The 20,127-nt window shown below is 40.7% G+C and overlaps 3 long non-coding RNA genes across 4 annotated transcripts in view; 1 reads left to right on the forward strand and 2 right to left on the reverse strand.

Annotated features, from left to right (window-relative positions):
• The window catches only part of LOC116537643, a 9,314-nt gene extending 8,925 nt beyond the window's left edge, over positions 1–389 (reverse strand). The window contains exon 1 of the long non-coding RNA XR_004263233.1: positions 224–389. This is a non-coding gene — a long non-coding RNA (uncharacterized LOC116537643). The remainder of the gene's footprint in view (positions 1–223) is intronic.
• Positions 1–7,063, forward strand: part of LOC116537644 — a 21,133-nt gene extending 14,070 nt beyond the window's left edge. Inside the window, exon 3 of the long non-coding RNA XR_004263234.1 lies at positions 6,970–7,063. This is a non-coding gene — a long non-coding RNA (uncharacterized LOC116537644). The remainder of the gene's footprint in view (positions 1–6,969) is intronic.
• Positions 4,304–20,127, reverse strand: part of LOC116537641 — a 26,541-nt gene continuing 10,717 nt past the window's right edge. Inside the window, exons 3-4 of one of the 2 annotated variants that reach the window (XR_004263231.1) lie at positions 4,892–4,893; positions 4,304–4,420 (exon numbers count right to left, since the gene is read on the reverse strand). This is a non-coding gene — a long non-coding RNA (uncharacterized LOC116537641). The remainder of the gene's footprint in view (positions 4,421–4,891; positions 4,894–20,127) is intronic. The other variant, XR_004263232.1, reaches the window with a different exon arrangement.

Here is a 20,127-nt window from a genome sequence, read left to right on the forward strand (position 1 = left end):
GAACCGAAAACCGAACACCACATGTTTTCACTCATAAGTGGGAGTTGAAAATAAGAAAATATGGACACAGGGAGGGGAACATCACACACTGGGGCATGTCAGGGGTAGGGGGCAAGGGGAAGGAGAGCATTAGGACAAATAATGCATGTGAGGCTTAAAACCTAGATGACAGGTTGATAGGTGCAGCAAACCACCATGGCACATGTATACCTGTGTAACTAACCTGCACATGTATCCCAAACTTAAAGTAAAATTAAAAAAACAAACCTCAGAGTCAAGATTCCTAATGTATTGTGTTGGATTTTGGCAACAGTATTCGAAAGATTTTGACTTTTAATTCACCTGTCCTGTCATGTCTTTTACAGGATTTACTATCATGAGTTTCCCAGTTAAAAGAGAGCAGTATGAGTGTATTCTTGTACATATAAAATTGAAGTTACTTCTATTTAAAATATGAGATAGACTCACAGGGAGACAATAAGGATGGGGTTTGCATGATGGAAAGATATTATTTGCATTAGTTTTTATGTGATGGTTGTTTTACCTGTTTCACAGTGCACATATATTACATGTGCAGACTGTTGCCTTCTTACAAATGCTGTGTTAACCACCACTCAGATGTAAATCCCCTGATTGTCCCTCTTCAGCTAATTTCCAGGCAGAAACCCCAGGAGATGCCTACTCTGATCATGATCAACATATTTTAAATTTATTTTTAAACATCATATAAATGCAAACCTACAGTATGTACTCTTTTGTTTTTGGTTGAAAATTATATGTGAATATGTGATTTTCACCCATTTTCCATTGTGATGAAACATTTGTCATGTTGTACTGCTGGGTCAGTATATAACATTGTAGAATGTTGGCACAATTAGTTTACACCCTCCGTGTTTTCTACATTCACTCTGATGTTTTTCATGATGGTTGCTTGAAACTGCTTCTGTGAAGTCCCCCAAGTGGACACCAATATCCTTGGCTCGTACATATCTCTTGGACATAGATGGCAGGAGTCGGACTGTAAGGTCACAGGTACTGATAACTGTAGTACATACTAGAAAGCTATTTCTCAAAATGGTTGAAACTAAGTATGTTCCCAGAGTAACATGAAAGTTCAAGTTTCTCCACATCCTCACCACCCTTTGCATTTTTCTCTTTGATAATGTGCCTATTCCAGTGGAGAAACTTGTTTCAATATGCACTCTGCTAATGACTTGGGATCAAATGCATTTTCATGTGCTGAACTTGCTGAGGTTTCTAGGATTTTGACAAATCACATAATCTTATGAGTTCTTGAATGACTATTTAAGGTGCTTTGTTAGAAGAAGGATCCAACAGGCAAAACTGCAGAGGGATATGGAACAATGGAAAGATATTTGCAAGGACAATCCAGATTTCAGAAAACAAAAATAGAAAAGACAGATAAAATGGAAACGTCACTAAAAATGGACAAATATCACAACAAAGCAATTTAGAAAAGACAAAATGTGGATGAATGAAAGTCACATGACTGTGGAGCCCAGCATGTCTGTGTGGGAGGAGCTGCCTGGAAGAACAGAGAGCAAAGCAAAAGGGCTTGGGGTGAGCAGGATGGGAGTGGCAGGAGCTGCCAGAGCCCCCTCAGCAGGAAGCCAGGGAGAGGGTTTGGAGATCAGCCAGCTGGGGTCAGGGGCAGGCAAAACCTATAGGTTCCTGTGGATGCCCTACAATTGTGCAGTTACTTCTGAGTGAGGCATGAAACCAGTGAGTGTTGAGCAGATAACTAATGTTGCAATTTTAAAAATAAAAAAATAAATTTCCAGTCAGGCTGTGGAGCTTCGGAATCTCTTACAACTGGGATACTAGCAATGGCAGGATGTCCCTCAACACATTAAATATGCACCCTCGATGCAGCTAGTCCACTGTGGTTCAGAGATGGAGGGAAATGCATAGGGGGACGTCTTCTCTGGTAAGGCGGTATAGGCAGCAACCTGGCTTCTCAGCACAAGGGTTGATAACTAAAGTGTAGTTTACACAATGCTGACCTGTTGGAAGTAATGGAAATGGTTCATATGCACACATGGATGAAATTAAATGTTTAAGCCTGAGTTTAAATCTCAGAAAAAATAAACCAGATGAGGCCTAAAGAGAAAAAATTATTTACTTAAAAAATGCAAACACATTATGGATTCTTTAAGTATCTCTAGAGATGATTTGGAAGTCAGAGTGGAACCACATTATTTACACTTGAGTTGGTGACTCAGAGATGGGGAAAACATGATTTCAAATGGCGATAAAGAAAAATATGAAAGAGAGGCCTTTAGGTGGCTGATGGTGAGAATGTTAATAGTGTGAGTAAACTCTGTGCTTCTGGGTCCCAGAAAACACCGACAGATAGAAAGTGTCACACACACTCTGCTGGCACAGCTGGCAGGCACAAGTGACCTCCCTTAAACCCACACCCCCTTTATTTAGGATTCCCGGCTGCCCTGGCCTCTCTCTGACATCGTGAGCAGCTTTAGAAAGGAGGATCAGGACAGCCAATGTTCTCCATCTAAGATGCCCTGGTGTGTCAGAGAAGCAGGAAGGCTTTGGGTGTGAGGGCAGTGTGGGACAGTGAGGGACACTCCTGAGATGGCCTCTCTCAGCTGGGAAATGACTCAGAGCCTCCATGGGAGTTTGGCCATCAGGGAGCCCACTGAGTAGTTTTGGGTGGCAAAACTTACCTGCTAGGACACACCTTCACCCCACCGGGTCAGCTGTGAGAACTCAGGGTAGAGGGGCCCAGGAACACACAGGTAGCAGCTCTTATTTAAATGCAGTGGCTCTGCTCCTGTGAAGGTTTTGGGAGATGTAAGGCAGCTTCAGAAAGCTCAGGCTCCACAGCAGAGTGTCAGGAAACAGAGTCACATCTGAACCATACCCGAGGCTCCTGTCTTTACCCTCCTCACTCACTGCACAGGGGAGGGGGCACGTCACCTGGGGACAGGGAATCCATGGTTGGCTCTGTTCCACACACCCACCCTTCTCAGCATGCTGATTCTGGCCCACAGTCCCTCCTCTCTGTCCCATTTAGGGTCTGTGGCCCAGGCAGGCCCAGCTCAGCCACCCTCAGCATCTGAAGGTTCTGAACAAGTGCCACAGCTGTCTGCACTGAGGACAGCAGCAACACTGGTAATGTTGACAGCTGGGGCCAATGTGACACATTCTTCACATGTACATGCTGTGACCATTTTCTGTCATTCTGTGCTTCGTAAGTCATTTTCTTAAAGGGGACTTTTGCTATGCCAGATAGTTTCAATATTTATGCAGACCAATACTTTTTTCTCAAGATTAGTATTTTTGTGTCCTAAAACAACTATATATATATATGTGTGTGTGTGTGTGTGTGTGTGTGTGTGTGTGTGTATACATATATATATATATATATATATACACACAACTATATACATAACTGTATACATATGTGTATGTGCATATATATACAACTATGTATATATACACATACACACATATGTATATAGTTGTGTATATACACATACACACACTTATATGTTCACATAAAAACATTTGAATTATATCTCAAAATTTTGTTACAAAAATGAATGGCTTGATATTCTAGTGCTAAGGGATGGCTTTATTTAAAATATAAATAATTTCCAGTAGATTCCTTTAAAATGTTATAGCAGGGATTTCCAGATCACCCCCACTCCCACCTTTTTATAATTTTTGACTATTTTTCAGAGTCTTGAATTCAATGAGGTGAAGGTGGAAGAAGGCATCTAGAAAGTCAGTGGGTTACAGGAGAGCTGGTGTGGGGTGAGGCCAGGTGGGGAGAGATGTTCCTTTAAATGGAAGCCTCTGGAACCCACAGAAAGCAAGCGTGAGGTGGGACAATCTTCCTGGAGAGTTACCAGAGAAAGGCTTTAGGCCCAACACTCCTGTTCACAAACACAGACAGAGGAATCTGCTTTCTTAAAACAACTCTTTCTATATTGACACAAAGAAATAAAACGGGAAAATTATGGTTTAGTCATTTCATTAAATTATTAACAAATAACTTTTGAAACAAAAACTGTAAAAGTGGAACTCAAATTACTATGTGTTTAATAATCTAGATCTGTGGCTCAGATAGAGATACAGCAAACCAGACATGGATGATGCCCCACCCATGGATCAAGCCCCCAGCCATGGATGATGCCCCTGGCTGTGGATGATGCCCCCAGTTGTGGATGATGCTTCAGACATAGATGATGCCCCTGGCTGTGGATGATGCCCCCAGTTGTGGATGATGCTTCAGACATAGATGATGCCCCTGGCTGTGGATGAAGCCCCCAGTTGTGGATGATGCCCTAGCCGTGGATGATGACCCCAGTTGTGGATGATGCCCCAGCTGTGGATGATGCCCCAGCTGTGGATGATTCCCCAGCTGTGGATGAAGCTCAGATATCTGTATCTGAGCCACAGATCTAGATTATTAAACACATAGTAATTTGAGTTCCACTTTTACAGTTTTTGTTTCAAAAGTTATTTGTTAATAATTTATGAAATAACTAAACCATAATTTTCCCGTTTTAATTATTTCTTTGTGTCAATATAGAAAGAGTTGTTTTAAGAAAGTTGTGGATGATGTCCCAGCCAGAGATGATGCCCCAGCCATGGATGAAGTCCCCAGTTGCGGATGAAGTTTCACGTGTAACTAGTTAGTGTGACTCTGCACACATTGTTGCTAAGAAATTGCCATTCGGCACCTGTGGAGAGAAACTTAGCAACGTTTAGCAATGTTGCAAAGCTGTAACAGTTTGACCTACAATCCGACATCTCAGCATCTTTCCTAAAGGAGACTGGCAAAAATATGAAAAGACTCATGCACAAGACCATTGGTTGTGACATTAGAAAATGTAGAGCATACTTCTAAACTTGAATGTCAATAGAAAACATAATGCAGTTAGATAATACTTATCTACATTGGAAACACAGAAAGACTGAAAGTTAATTAAACATACAACATAAGTTAGAAAAAAATAACATCAGAATAAACGCAGATAATATAATGGAAGGATAAGAGGTGAGAAATTGATGAAATAGAAAATAAGGACAATATTAGGGAGAAGTAACAAAGCCAACAGTTTTTTTTGAGAAATACACAAGTCATTAGTGAGATTTATCAAGAAAAAAGGGCTGGGCATGGTGGCTCACATCTGTAATCCCAGCACTTTGGGAGGCAGAGGTGGGTGGATCACCTGAGGTCGGAAGTTCGATACCAGCCTGACCAACATGGAGAAACCCTATCTCTACTAAAAATACAAAATTAGCTGAGCATGGTGGTGCACACCTGTAATCCCAGCTACTCAGGAAGCCGAGGCAGGCGAATCACTTGAATCCAGGAGGTGGAGGTTGCAGTGAGCCAAGATCGCACCATTGCACTCCAGCCTGGGCAACAAGAGTGAAGCTTCACCTCACAAAAAAAGAAAAAAGGAAAATCACAAAAATTAACATCAGAAATTAATAGGAAGACATAACTGGAGAGAGAGCAGAGATTGCAAAACAATGAGTGGACATCATGAATATATAACTTGTTTTAAAGCAACATTTTGTTTCACTTGGGCTGGTGGCCATATGCTGCACTAGCTGGCCAACAGTGAGAGGGCTCCTCATGGAGGAGGCTTGGGTTGAGGCTGAGGGTCTTTAACCCATGTACACAAGAGAGTTGCTACAAGGGGATGGAAACCAGGCTAACAGCCAAGTGCTGCACAGAGTTTCTACCCTGTCCCTCTCCTCACCATTTTCAGCTGGCAGGATTTGAGCATTTTAAGGCTTGGGAAGGTAATATTACAAATCTACTAAAATACATCACTGATCCTTATATGCTTTGGCCAATTGCTGAGAAATTAACTTCAGAACTGAAGTGGCTTCCAATCCTCTTAGAAGTTGTGAGTTTGGGGCCTACTGGAGGGTGGATGGTGGGAGGAGGGGGAGGATCAGGAAAATAACTGATATTAGGCTTAATATGTGGATGGTGAAATAACCTGTACAACAAACCCTCATGACACACATTTACATATGTACCAAACCTGTGCAGCCTGCACATGTACCCCTGAACTTAAAAAATTAAAAAAAAAGGATCTGTGAGCTGACCCAAACACCTGGGGATCTTTGTGCTTTTCACACTGATGACTATGCTGGTCTGTGGGTTGTGCCTGTAACTGCCCTGGGTTGTGTGATGACAGAGTCCACTTTATAATGATGGACAGTGTCTGGGACCTATTAGGCTCGGTGCTTTAGGGCTTACACACAAATGCTGGGCTTCCTTTGTGGTGGCAAACAACCCATGGCTAAGTGCATGTCACTAGTTGCCAGTGTCAGCACTGGCCCACACTCCTGGGTTCATGTTTTTACTTTTTCATTTAGAAGCTCGGGAGCTGGGGCAACCCCTTGGCCCTTCATGTTCTCCACCTGAGCAGTGAGGAAAATAAGCCAGACTCAGGTATGGCTCTGGTGAGGGTGGAGGAATCACTGTAAAGAGAGAGTAGAGTGGGTGTGGATTTTAGATTTTAGAAGTGGACACTGGCAATTGGGCTGTGTAAATGGGAAATTTCTCCTGGGAAAACACACAGCCTCATGTTCACAGAAACACACACATTCACATCACGTGATGCAGCCTCACACAAGACACCACCAATCCGGAAGCACACAAATCAGTACTACCCAAAAGGGAGCACAGCTGCTGCCTAAAAATTTGGCCATGATTTTTCCCTGGGGAATTCAGGTTTTTAAAAAACATTTTCACTATTCTTACTCCTATCACGATCCCAGAATCAAGGTGGCTCTTTACATTGAAACCAGCAAGGTTGCCACACAGTTCTTGGCATCCAGATTTTTTTCACGACAATAATTCCAGAATACTTACCAGGGTCACACTTCAGAGGGAACACCAGCACTACCTGCAACACAGAAACAAAGTTTTATAAGGAATACATCATGTTGAAGACTGTTTGCACAAGGTTCTCTTTCTCTCAATGAATATTGAAAACCTGATCAGAAATTTAGTCAACTGCTAAAGTAATCAAAACAGCATGGTACTGGTACCGAAACAGAGATGTAGACCAATGGAACAGAACAGAGATTCATTGGACAGGACAGAGTGGGCACCCACAGAGGCCTGGGATAGATTTTGTATCTCTGCAACACAGCAATGAGCACACTTCATGGCATGCTGATGCTTACTGAATGGTACAACTGAGGACTGGGTGATTCTGCTTGTATCTGTTCTTATTCCAAGAGGCTCAACAACATGCTCTATGGACGCATAATCTTTCAAATGCACTCATCTAACCTTTCAGTAGTTTTTCACTCCTTCAACCAAGAGCTTCTCCATCTGAGTTTCTGCAAGATGAATCTCAAACCCATAAAGAAATGGATAACACCAACCCCATGAAGCTCACATGCCCAGCTGTTGAAGCAAACTTCATTTTACAGCAAGTCTACTTTGCCACTACAGACAGTGTAGCATGTTAGTTTATAGATTAGCCTTTGGTGTCAGAGGTCCAGCTCTTGGTGTGTCTCATGAATAATTTACTTAATTGAGACTCACATTCCTCATCTGTATAATGAATAGAACCAAACTAATTATGCCTCAAAGTGATTGTGATGCTTCAAGAAGGCAACATAGAGAAATGACCATACAGTATCCAAGACTCAAATTTATATCAGTTATCCTTTTCATTTTAATAACTTAAGCAGCTGCTTATTGAGTACAGTCATATGTGGCATAATGACGTCTTGGTCAATGATTACTTACATGTCTGTGGTGAGACAGGTGTACAAAAACCTACTGGCCTGCATCATTAGATTAAAACAAAATTTTTGGCTAATAATTTTAAGTAAGATGCTATACAAATGAAAGACTAACCACAGTGATGGAATTTTTAGGGAGAGATACTAAGAGTTCACAAGGATTTGGAGAAATGTCTACTCACATATGCTGCTATAGGAGCATGAATTAGAAAGCTATTTGGCATTATTCATGACAATAAAAGATATGTTTCCTTTAACAATCTCCTTCACAGAAATGAGTGCCATTATTATTCCAAAACAATTGACAAAAATACTGAAAGCAGCATTACTTGTCACAGCCATAATTATTAAAAAAAAGAAGAATAAAACAATTATTATGTCAATCAACAGTAGAGTGGATAAACTGTAATATGTGACTACAGTGGAATGGTATGCAACAAGGAAATGAAAGAACTACAGTTACACTTAAGAACATGAATGAGGATAGTGATCCAAGATGGCTGATTAGGAGCAGCTCAGGATTGCAGCTCCCAGTGAAAGCACAGAGGGTGAGTGGACGCCACATTTCCAGACAGATTTTTATTGCCCACAGACCAGGAGTTTCCGAGGCAGAGGAGTCCCATGGGTCACCAGCATGGCTGGTTTGGCCAGGCAGCTGCTTTGCCAGTGCACCGGGGCAGCGGTTCTCCGTACAAAATACACGGGTCTGGGCACTGTTTTAGCTGGTGATTGGAGCTCCGGCAAGGCAGAGTCTCCCATTCATTTGATTAAAAACAGGACTGAAACAGGGAGCCAGGCCAGAAGATTCCCGGGCAAAAAAACACCGTGAATCTCAGCACCACTCTTTCAGCTGGCGCAGTGGGTTGCCACATGGGAAATCACACAGATCCTGGTGTGTTTTCAATGGGTAACTGGAACACCTGGAAGAGAACCAATGGTTCAGCTAAAAAAAAAGGCTCTGAGTCAGGGAGTCAGGTGATAAGGCTTGGCTGGTCCCCCCCCCACACACACACACAAACAGCAATTGGAAACGCTCTGGGTTGAGAGTTTCACAGCAAGCAAGCTGAACATTGGAAGGTCTAGCCCTGTGGGGGAGGGGCGTCTGCCATTACTGAGGCACTCCACCACTATGGAGGTAGTCCACTATTGTTGAGGCAGCCTGCCATTGCTGAGGCAACCCGTGATTACAGAGCGAGTCTGTCATTACAGAGGCAGGCCACTATTGCTGAGGCAGTTCTAGCTACACCCGTATAAACAGGACTGCAGGGAAGTTCACACAGCACCAGGGCGGAGCCTACAGCAGCTCAGCAAAGCCGCTGCAGGCAGACAGTGACTAGGCTGCCTCCTCCCTGGGCAGGGCAGCCCTGAAAAAAGGGCTGCAGCACAACAGAAACTCATAAATAAAGCCCTAACTCCTTGGGAAAGAGCATCTGGGAAAAAAAAGGAGGGGTTTATGAGTTCTGCTATAGCAGATTTAAACATATCTGCCCATCAGCTCTAAATAAACAACAGAGCTCACGGCTTAGCATTTGAGCTCCTATAAAGGACAGACTGTCTCCTCAAGCAGCTCCCTGACCAGCGTATATCCAAAGAATCACCTCATAAAAGAGAGCCCAGACTGACATTTGGCAGGTATCGATCTGGGACAAAGATAGCAGAAGAAACTGGCAGCAACCCTTACTGTCCTGCAGCTGCTGCAGGTGATCACCAGCCAAGCAGGGCCTGGAGTGGACCTCAGCAGTCCTACAGCAGAGGGTCCAGACTGTTACAAAAAAAAACTAAGAAACTGAAAAAAATGACTTTATCATAAAAAAACTGGACGTCCACTCAGAGACCCAATCTGAAAGTCAAAAATTACAAAGATGACAGGTGGATAAATCCACAAAGATGGGAAGAAACCAGAGCAAAAAGGATGAAAACATCCAAAACCAGAATTGCTCTCCTCCTACAAGGAGTCACAGCTCCTCACCAGCAAGGGAACAAGGCTGGATGGAGAATGAGTGTGATGAATTGACAGAATCAGGCTTCAGAAGATGAGTAATTAGAAAATTCTGTGAGCTAAAAGAACATGCTCTAACCCAATGCAAGGAAACTAAGAACCTTGAAAAAAAAATTGATGAAATGCTAACGAGAATAGACAACTTAGAGAGGAATATAAATGAATTGATGGAGCTGAAAAACAAAACATGAGAGCTTTGGGAAGGATGCATAAGTTACAAAAGCCAAATTGACCAAGCAGAAGAAACGATATCAGAGGTCGAAGATCAACTCAATGAAATAAAATGAGAAGGCAAGATTAGAGAAAAAAAGGGTAAAAAGGAATGAACAAAGTCTCCAAGAAATATGAGACTATGTGAAAAGACCTAATCGACGCTTGATTGGTGTACCTGAATGTGACAGAGAGAATGAAACCAAGCTGGAATATACTCTTCAGGATATTATCCAGGAAAACTTCCCCAACCTAGCAAGGCAAGCCAATATTCAAGTCCAGAAAATACAGAGAACACCACAAAGATATTCCTCAAGAAGAGCAAGCCCAAGACACATAATCGTCAGATTCACCAGGGTTGAAATGAAGGAGAAAATGCCAAAGGCAGCCAGAGAGAAAGATCGGGTTACCCACAAAGGGAAGCCCATTAGACTCACAGCAGATCTCTCAGAAGAAACCCTACAAGCCAGAAGAGAGTGGGGGCCAATATTCAACATCCTTAAAGAAAAGACTTTCAACCCAGAATCTCCTATCCAGCCAAACTAAGTTTCATAAGTGAAGGAAAAATAAAATCCTTTGCCAACAAGCAAGTACTCAGAGATTTCATCACCGCTAGGCATGCTTTACAAGAGCTCCTGAAAGAGACACTAAACATAGAAAGGAACAACCAGTACCAGCAAATCCAAAAACATACCAAATGGTAAAGAGAATCAACACAATAAAGAGACTGCATCAATTAATAGGCAAAACAGCCAGCTAGCATCAAAATGGCAGGATCATATTCACACATAACAATATTAACCCTAAATGCAAACAGGCTAAATGTCCCAATCAAAAGACACAATCAAGCAAATTGGATAAAAAGTCAAAACCCATCAGTGTGCCGTATTCAGAAAACCCATCTCACATGCAAGGATACACAAAGGCTCAAAATAAAGGGATGGAGGAATATTTACCAAGTAAATGGAGAGCAAAAAAAGCAGGAGTTGCAATTCTCGTCTCTGACAAAATAGACATTAAACCAACACAGATCAAAAGAGACAAAGAAGGACATTACATAATGGTAAAATGATCAATGCAACAAGAAGAGCTAACGATCCTAAATATATACACACCCAATACAGGAGCACCCAGATACATAAGGCAAGTTCTTAATGACTTACAAAGAGACTTAGACTCCCACACAATAATAGTTGGAGACTTTAACACTCCATTGTCAATATTAAAAAGATCAATGAGACAAAAAATTAACAAGGATATCCAGCACTACAACTCAGACCTGAACCAAGCAAACCTAATAGATATTTACAGAACTCTCCACCCCAAATCCACAGAATATACATTCTTCTCAGCACCACATCACACCTACTCTAAAGTTGACCACATAATTGGAAGTAAATAACTCCTCAGCAAATACAAATGAATGGAAATCATAACAAACAGTCTCTCAGACCACAGTGCATTCAAGTTAGAACTCAGAATTCAGAAACTAACTCAGAACTGCACAGCTTCATGGAAACTGAACAACTGGCTCTTGAATGTTGACTGGATAAACAATGAAATGAAGACAGAAATAAAGATGTTCTTCAAAACCAATGAGAACAAAGACAAAACATATCAGAATAGAGGACACATTTAAAGCAGTCTCTAGAGGAAAATATATAGCAATAAATTCCCACAGTAGAAGTAAGGAGAGATCTAAAATTGACAACCTATCATCGAAATTGGAAAAGCTAGAGGAGCAAGATCAAAAAAACTCAAAACCTAGCAGAAGACAAGAAATAACTAAGATCAGAGCAGACCTGGAGGGGATAGAGACACAAAAAACCCTTCAAAAAATCAATAAATCCAGGAGATGGTTTTTTGAAAAGATCAAAAAAAATAGACAGACCACTAGCCAGATTAATTAAAAAAAAAAAGAGAGAGAGAATAATCAAATAGATGCAATAAAAAATGATAAAGGGAATATCACCACAGATTCCACAGAAATTCAAACCACAACTCTATGCACATAAACTAGTTAACTTGGAAGAAATGGATAAATTCCTGGACACTTGCATCCTCCAAAACCTAAATCAGGAAGAAGTCGAAATCCTGAATAGACCAATAAAATGGTCTGAAGTTGAGGCTGCAATTAAGAGCCTACCACCCAAAAAGAGCCCAGGTTCAGATGGATTCACAGCCAAATTCTACCAGCCATACAAAGAAGAGCTGGTAACATTTCTTCTGGAACTATTCCAAACAATACAAAAAGAGGGAATTCTTCCCAAATCATTTTATGACACCAACATCATCCTGATACCAAAACACAGCAGAGGCTCAATTTCAGGCCAACATCCATGATGAACATAGATGCAAAAATCTTCAATAAAATACTGGCAAGCCAATTGCAACAGCACATCAAAAAGGTTATCCACCATGATCAAGTAGGATTCATCCTGGAAATGCAAGACTGGTTCAACACACACCAGTCTATAAATGTAATTCATCACCTAAACAGAAACAAAGTCAAAATCATATGATTATCTCGATTGATGCAGAGAAGGCCTTTGAGAAAATTCAACAGCTCTTTATGCTAAAAATCTCAATAAACTAGGTATTGATGGAACGTATCTCAAAATAATAAAAGCTACTTATGACAAACCAACAGCCAATATCATACTGAATGGGCAAAAACTTGAAGCATTCTTTTTGAAATCTGGCAACAGACAATGTTGCCCTCTCTCACCACTCCTATTCAATATAGTACTGGAAGTTCTAGCCAAGAAATAAGGCAAGAAAAAGAAGTTAAGGTTATTCAAATAGGAAAGGAGAATTGTATATTTACAAGACCTCATTGTCTCAGCCCCAAATCGCCTGAAACTGATAAGCAACTTCAGCAAAATCTCAGGATACAAATTCAATGTGCAAAAATCACAAGCATTCCTACACATCAATAACAGACTTAAAGAGAGCCAAATCAAGAATGAACTGCCATTCACAATTGTTACAAAGAGAATAAAATACTAGAAAAACAACTAACAAGGAACATGAAGGACCTGTTCAAGGAGAACTACAAACCACTGCTCAACGAAATAAGAGAGGACACAAACAGATGGAGAAACATTCCATGTTCATGGTTAGGAAGAATCAATATTGTGAAAATGGCCATACTGCCCAAAGTAATTTGCATATTCAACACTATTCCCATCAATCTACCAATGACCTTCTTCACAGAACTGGATAAAACCACCTTAAACTTCATATGGAACCAAAACAGAGCCCACATAGCCACGTCAATTCTAAGCAAAAAGAGCAAAGCGGGAGGCATCACGCTATTAGATTTCAAACTATACCACAAGGCTACAGTAATCAATGCAGCATGTTACTGGTGCCAAAACAGAGATATAGACCAATGGACAGAACAGAGGCTTCGGAGGCAACACAACATATTTATAACCATCCAAACTTTGACAAACCTGACAAAAACAAGCAATGGGGAAAGGATTCCCTGTTTAATAAACGGTGTTGGGAAAACTGGCTAGCCATGTGCAGAAAGCAGAAACTGGACCCCTTCCTGACACCTTACACTAAAATTAACTCCAGATGGATGAAATACTTAAACATAAGACCTAACACCATAAAAACTCTAGAAGAAAATCTAGACAAACCATTCAGGACATAGGCATAGACAAGGACTTCATGACCAAAACACCAAAAGCATTAGCAACAGAAGCCAAAATAGACAAATGGGGCCTAATCAAATTCCACAGCTTGTGCTTGTGCAAAAAAAAAAAAAAAAAAAAAAAAACAGTCATTAGAGTGAATCTGCAGCCAACAGAATGGGAAAAAATTTTTGCAGCGTACCCCTCTGACAAAGGGATGATATCCAGAATTTACAAAGAACTAAAACAGATTTACAAAACAAAAACGAACAAGCCCATTCAAAAGTGGGTGAAGGATATGAACAGACACTTTACAGAAGAAGACATACATGAGGCCAACAAACATATGAAAAAATGCTTATCATCACTGGCCATTAGAGAAATGCAAATCAAAACTGCTTTGAGATACCATTTCATGCCAGTTAGAATGGTGATCATTAAAAAATCTGGAGGCAACAGATGCTGGAGAGGATGTGGAGAAATAGGAAAACTTTTAAATTGTTGGTGGGAGTGGAAATTAGTTCAGTCATTGTGGAAGACAGTGTCATGATTCCTCAAGGACTTAGAAATAGAAATTCCATTTGACACAGCAATCCCATTACTGGGTATATATCCAAAGGATCGTATGTTCTACTATAAGGACATAGGCACTCGACTGTTCATTGCAGCATAGTTTACAATAGCAATGACCTGGAACCAACCCAAATGCCCAACGATGATAGACTGGACAGGGAAAATGTGGCACATATACACCATGGAATATTACACAGATATCAAAAGCGATGAGTTCATGTCCTTTGTAGGGACATGGATGAACTTGTAAACCATCATTCTCAGCAAACTGACGCAAGAACAGAAAATCAAACATCGCATGTTCTCACTCACAGGCCGGTGTTGAACAATGAGAACACATGGACACAGGGAGGGGAGCATCACACTCTGGGGTCTGTTGGGGGGATACAGGGGAGGGACAGTGGGGAATGGGGAGCTGGGGAATGATAGCATGGGGAGAAATGCCAGATATAGGTGAAGGAGAGTAAGGCAGCAAATCATGCTGCCATGTATGTACCTATGCAACAATCTTGCATGTTCTTCACATGTACCCCAAAACATAAAATGCAATCAAAAAATAAAAAAGAACACGAATGAATTTCAAAATCATAACGTGAGCTAAAAATCCAGACAGCAAGAAATACATATTGCCTTATTTTATGTGTTGTAGTCCAAACCTGGACAAGCCTAAACAAGTTATTAGCAGTCAGAGTAGTTACCTTAGGGAAGAAGATGATTAATGGTTGTGGGGAAATTGCAGGGAGGAACCAAGGATGTCTTCACTTGTGTCGTCTCACCCTCTTGGATGTCAGGGCCCCAAAAGAGGGTGCTAGCATAGTTACGATGGTTCATAAATCTCATGAAGAAAAGCAAATGATAGACAGCATCAAACTCAGTTCTTTTATGAATGTCCCAGACTGGATAGAGGGTGCCCACTTAGTTTTGTATCTTATTATGTAAAATGAGGGTTCTCCAAAGATAAACATGTCATCTGTAGCATGGACAGAGTTACGTGCTGTCAGCACATTTTACTATGTGGAGTTTCCTGCACTTTTTTTTTTTTTTTTTTTTTTTTTAGCAATCAGTGAATAAAAGTTTCAGAACTTAAGTTATAAATATCAACTTAGAGAACAACTGAAGCCTAATTTTTGAAGACAGAAAATAGTGTAATGCCTTCTTCTGTAGAAAGGAACTCTTAGTTTCCCAAAATAATTAGAGAACTGAAGAGAAAGAAGCCTCATCTCAGAATCTGTATTAGGGGTAGGAAGTGGAGGTTGCAAATGTGCTCAAGGTCAAACTTCGCCCCTGTCTTCCCAGGAGACTGGAGATGTGCCAGTGAGCCCAGAGTAAATATTCACTCTGCCATTGACCCCTGGGAGATCCCTTTAAACCTACAGTGAGGACAGAAACATGAACGTCCTAAAACAAATCTTAAAAGTTCAGAGGGTGATCATCAATTCCCCCTTGGCACAAAGCAGAAAAATTTTTTCTCTAAGTTAAAGTAACTGCCTGTGAGAGAGATGTGTCCCACAGATTCCTTCCTTTCATTACAGATGACACTCAATGACCAGCCCTACATCCCTTGTGCACAATCCCAAGGAGTGCTGATTAATCCAAACCAAAGATTTTGATGTTTTACTGAACAGAAAAGAGCAGGCGTACTGCAGAGATCATCTCTAATGAACACAGCACCCTCATAGCCCACAGAGACAGTTCTTACCTTTATGACAACAAACTTTGAAAAGAACAAACCAAACCTCACATATATTTTCATTTTCTTTCTAATTTCATACCCCCTTCTTCATGCCCTCAAGCAGCAGGGATAACCAGAAGGCTCTTAGGAACCCTTTCCCATTAGGTCCTACATGGAAAGTAGTTCCCTACCGTGGGGGTGGTTCCCTGTCATGAAGACACTCCCCACAATCCAGCCTTTAGAAACAAAAACATCAGGACAAGTCATCAGAAAGAGTGACTCACCCACTCCTCTTCCTCCAGCTGAAGCCATGCTGCCTCACCCATAAATCCCTGGTCTTTGCTCTTAGTAGACAAACCTTCCTACAGTCTCTCTGGCCAGAGTTCTATACTGGAAAAATCACTTTCTCTCAGGATACTGCCAATCTTCTTCCCAGTAGAATCACAGAATCACGTTTCTATACAGTTAAGCAGCAAGTTTGGTCCCTCATGAAGTTGGTTACTTCATGGTACTTACTCATCACTCTTTCCTGAGATGTTCTCTGCAATTATTCAAAAGAAAACCTTTCATTCCTTCTGAAACTACTCCAAACAATCCAAAAAGAAGGAATCCTTCCCAAATCATTTTATGAGACCAACATCATACTGATACCAAAACCCGGCAGAGACTCAGAAAGCAAAGAAAACTTCAGGCCAATATCCGTAATGAACATAGACGCAAAAATCTTCAATAAAATACTGGCAAGCCAACTGCAAAAGCACATCAAGAAGCTTATCCAACATGATCAAGTAGGATTTATCCCGGGAATGCAAGGCTGGTTCAACATATGCAAGTCTATAATCGTAATTCACCACATAAAGAGAACCAAAGACAAAAACTACATGATTATCTCAATTGATGCAGAGAAGGACTTTGACAAAATTCAACAGCCCTTTATGCTAAAAACCCTCAGTAAATTAGTTACCAATGGAATGTATCTCAAAATAATAAAAGCTATTTATGACAAACCAACAGCCAATATCATACTGAACGTGCAAAAATTGGAAGCATTCCTTTTGAAATCTGGCACTAGACAAGGAGGCTGTCTCTCACCACTCCTATTCAATATACTACTGGAAGTTCTAGTCAGAGCAATCAGACAAGAAATAGAAATAAAGGGTATTCAAATAGGACAGGAGGAAGTCAAATTGTCTCTATTTGCAGACGACATGATTGTACATCTAGAAAACCCCATTGTCTCTGCCCAAAATCTCCTGAAACTGATAAGCAACTTCAACAAAGTCTCAGGATACAAAATCAATGTGCAAAAATTACAAGCATTTCTATACACTAATAACAGATTTAAGGAGAGCCAAATCAAGAATGAACTGCCATTCACAATTGCTACAAAGATAATAAAATACCTAGGAACACAATTAACAAAGAATGTAAAGGACCTCTTCAAGGAGAACTACAAACCACTGCTCAATGAAATAAGAGAGGACAAAAACAGATGGAGAAACATTCCATGTTCATGGTTAGGAAGAACCAATATCGTAAAAATGGCCATACTGCCCAAAGTAATTTACAGATTCAACGGTATCCCCATCAAGCTACCAATGACCTTCTTCACAGAACTGGATAAAACCACCTTACTTTATTTGGAGCCAAAAGAGAGCCCACATAGCCACGTCAATTCTAAGCAAAAACAACAAAGAGGGAGGCATCACACTACCGGACTTCAAACTATACTACAAGGCTACACTAATCAAAACAGCATGGTACTGGTACCAAAACAGAGATATAGAACAATGGAACAGAACAGAGGTCTTGGAGGCAAGACAGCACATGTACAACCATCTGATCTTTGACAAACCTGACAAAAACAAGCAATGAGGAAAGGATTCCCTATTTAATAAATGGTGTTGGGAAAACTGGCTAGCCATGTGCAGAAAGCAGAAACTGGACCCCTTCCTGACACCTTACACTGAAATTAACTCCAGATGGATCAAAGATTTAAACATAAGATCTAACACCATAAAAACCCTAGAAGAAAATATAGGCAAAACCTTTCAGGACATAGGCATAGGCAAGGACTTCATGACCAAAACACCAAAAGCATTGGCAACAAAAGCCAAAATAGACAAATGGGACCTCATCAGACTCCACAGCTTCTGCACAGCAAAAGAAACAGTCATTAGAGTGAATCTGCAACCAACAGAATGGGAAAATATTTTTGCAGTTCACCCATCTCACAAAGGGCAGATATCCAGAATCTACAAAAATGAAAACAGATTTACAAGAAAAAAAACAAACAAGCCCATTCAAAAATGGGCGAATGATATGAACAGACACTTTACAAAAGAAGACATACATGAGGCCAACAAACATATGAAAAAATGCTCATCATTACTGGTCATTAGAGAAATGCAAATCAAAACTGCATTAAGATACCACCTCACGCCAGTTAGTGTGGAGATCATTAAAAAATCTGGAGACAGATGTGGAGAAATAGGAACACATTTACACTGTTGATGGGAGTGTAAATTAGTTCAGACATTGTGGAAGACAGTGTGGCTATTCCACAAGGACCTAGAAGTAGAAATTCCATTTGACCCAGCAATCCCATTACTGGGTATATATCCAAAGGATTATAAATCGTTCTACTATAAGGCCACATGTACTCGAATGTTCATTGCAGCACTGTTTACAATAGCAAAGACCTGGAACCAACTCAAATAACCATCGATGATAGACTGGACAGGGAAAATGTGGCACATATACACCATGGAATATTATGAAACCATCAAAAACGATGAGTTCGTGTCCTTTGTAGGGACATGGTTGAACCTAGAAACCATTATTCTCAGCAAACTGACACAAGAACAGAAAATCAAACACTGCATGTTCTCACTCATAGAGAACAATGAGAACACATGGACACAGGGAGGGGAGCATCACTGGGGTCTGTTGGGGGGAAATAGGGGAGGGATAGTGGGGGGTGGGGAGTTGGGGAGAGATAGCATGGGGATAAATGCCAGATATAAGTGATGGGGTGGAAGGGAGCAAATCACACTGCCGTGTGTGTACCTATGCAACAATCTTGCATGTTCTTCACATGTACCCCAAAACCTAAAATGCAATAAAAAATAAATAATAAATAAATAAAATCTTTTAAAAAAAGAAAACATTATGAGGATGAGATTCTGCTATGCACTTCACATAGATCTGTTATTCCCTTGGCAAAGTTAGAAAACCAGGAGTGGCACAGTGGCTGAGCCATAGATCAACATCCCCAAATTCTATGAAGATGCTGATGGAAAAATAAGGTCTTTATTCACAGAATTTAACTTTAAAGTAGACTGAATAGGCAAACACCGTGCTTAATGCAAGGAGGAAAACATGTTAAGGAAAATGCCTCTGCATTACAGCTGATAATGGATGCTGTCATTTAAAAACCTCCCAGTGTATCATGTATTCGTTGGGAAGACAATCCCACTGAATTTCACTCTCACAAAGAGAATTGCATATGCTGTACATTTTCAGATTTTCATATCATAGTTAACTGAGAAGAATCAGAAAAGCAAAATTTCTTTAGAGGATGAGGAAAAGGAGTCTTACATAGAGTTCCTCCTCCAGGTCTTCCTTTTCACAGGATCCGAGCCCAACTGTGCTCGCCTGGTCATCTGAAGACACTGGAAAGACACAGAGGAAAGCTCAGCACCCTGGTGGTTGGTGACTGTGAGTCACTCTGGGAGCTCTGCTAGATGTGGTGTATGGAGGTGGTTGATTATTAAGCATGGACTGAGTTGATGCTGGGCCATCCCCCTGCATAGAAGAGAGCTGGCAAGGGAGGGGAGCAGGAAATAGATGAGACATGGAGGTCTCGGCCTTGTACTAGAAGCATAATGCAGCAAAACAAAAGAGTCAACCCAAAATGGAATCTCAAATGCACACTAAGGTTCAATGGAAGAGTGCCATTCTTCCTCTCACACATTTTGAAGCTCTTCTAAATAACCAGCGTATTCAAGACAATGTCAGTACTCTAGGACCCAATCATGCTGTTGCTACATTTAGCATCAGTTTTAAATAATTTATTACTTGATCAAAAGCCTACATTATGGGTGAAATTGATTCAATTTTAGCCAAATTATTCTATTTATCGTACATTCTTTTTTATATAAGTCATTAAATAATTAAACACTAAGTGCTACAATTAAAAATCATAGTGATTCCTTTTGTTAAGTCTTCTTCTGGAACCATGGTGTGTACAC

Source organism: Sapajus apella, unplaced genomic scaffold (genome assembly GCF_009761245.1).
Source record: "Sapajus apella isolate SASKATOON/1434 unplaced genomic scaffold, GSC_monkey_1.0 scaffold112, whole genome shotgun sequence".
Taxonomy (NCBI): domain Eukaryota; kingdom Metazoa; phylum Chordata; class Mammalia; order Primates; family Cebidae; genus Sapajus; species Sapajus apella.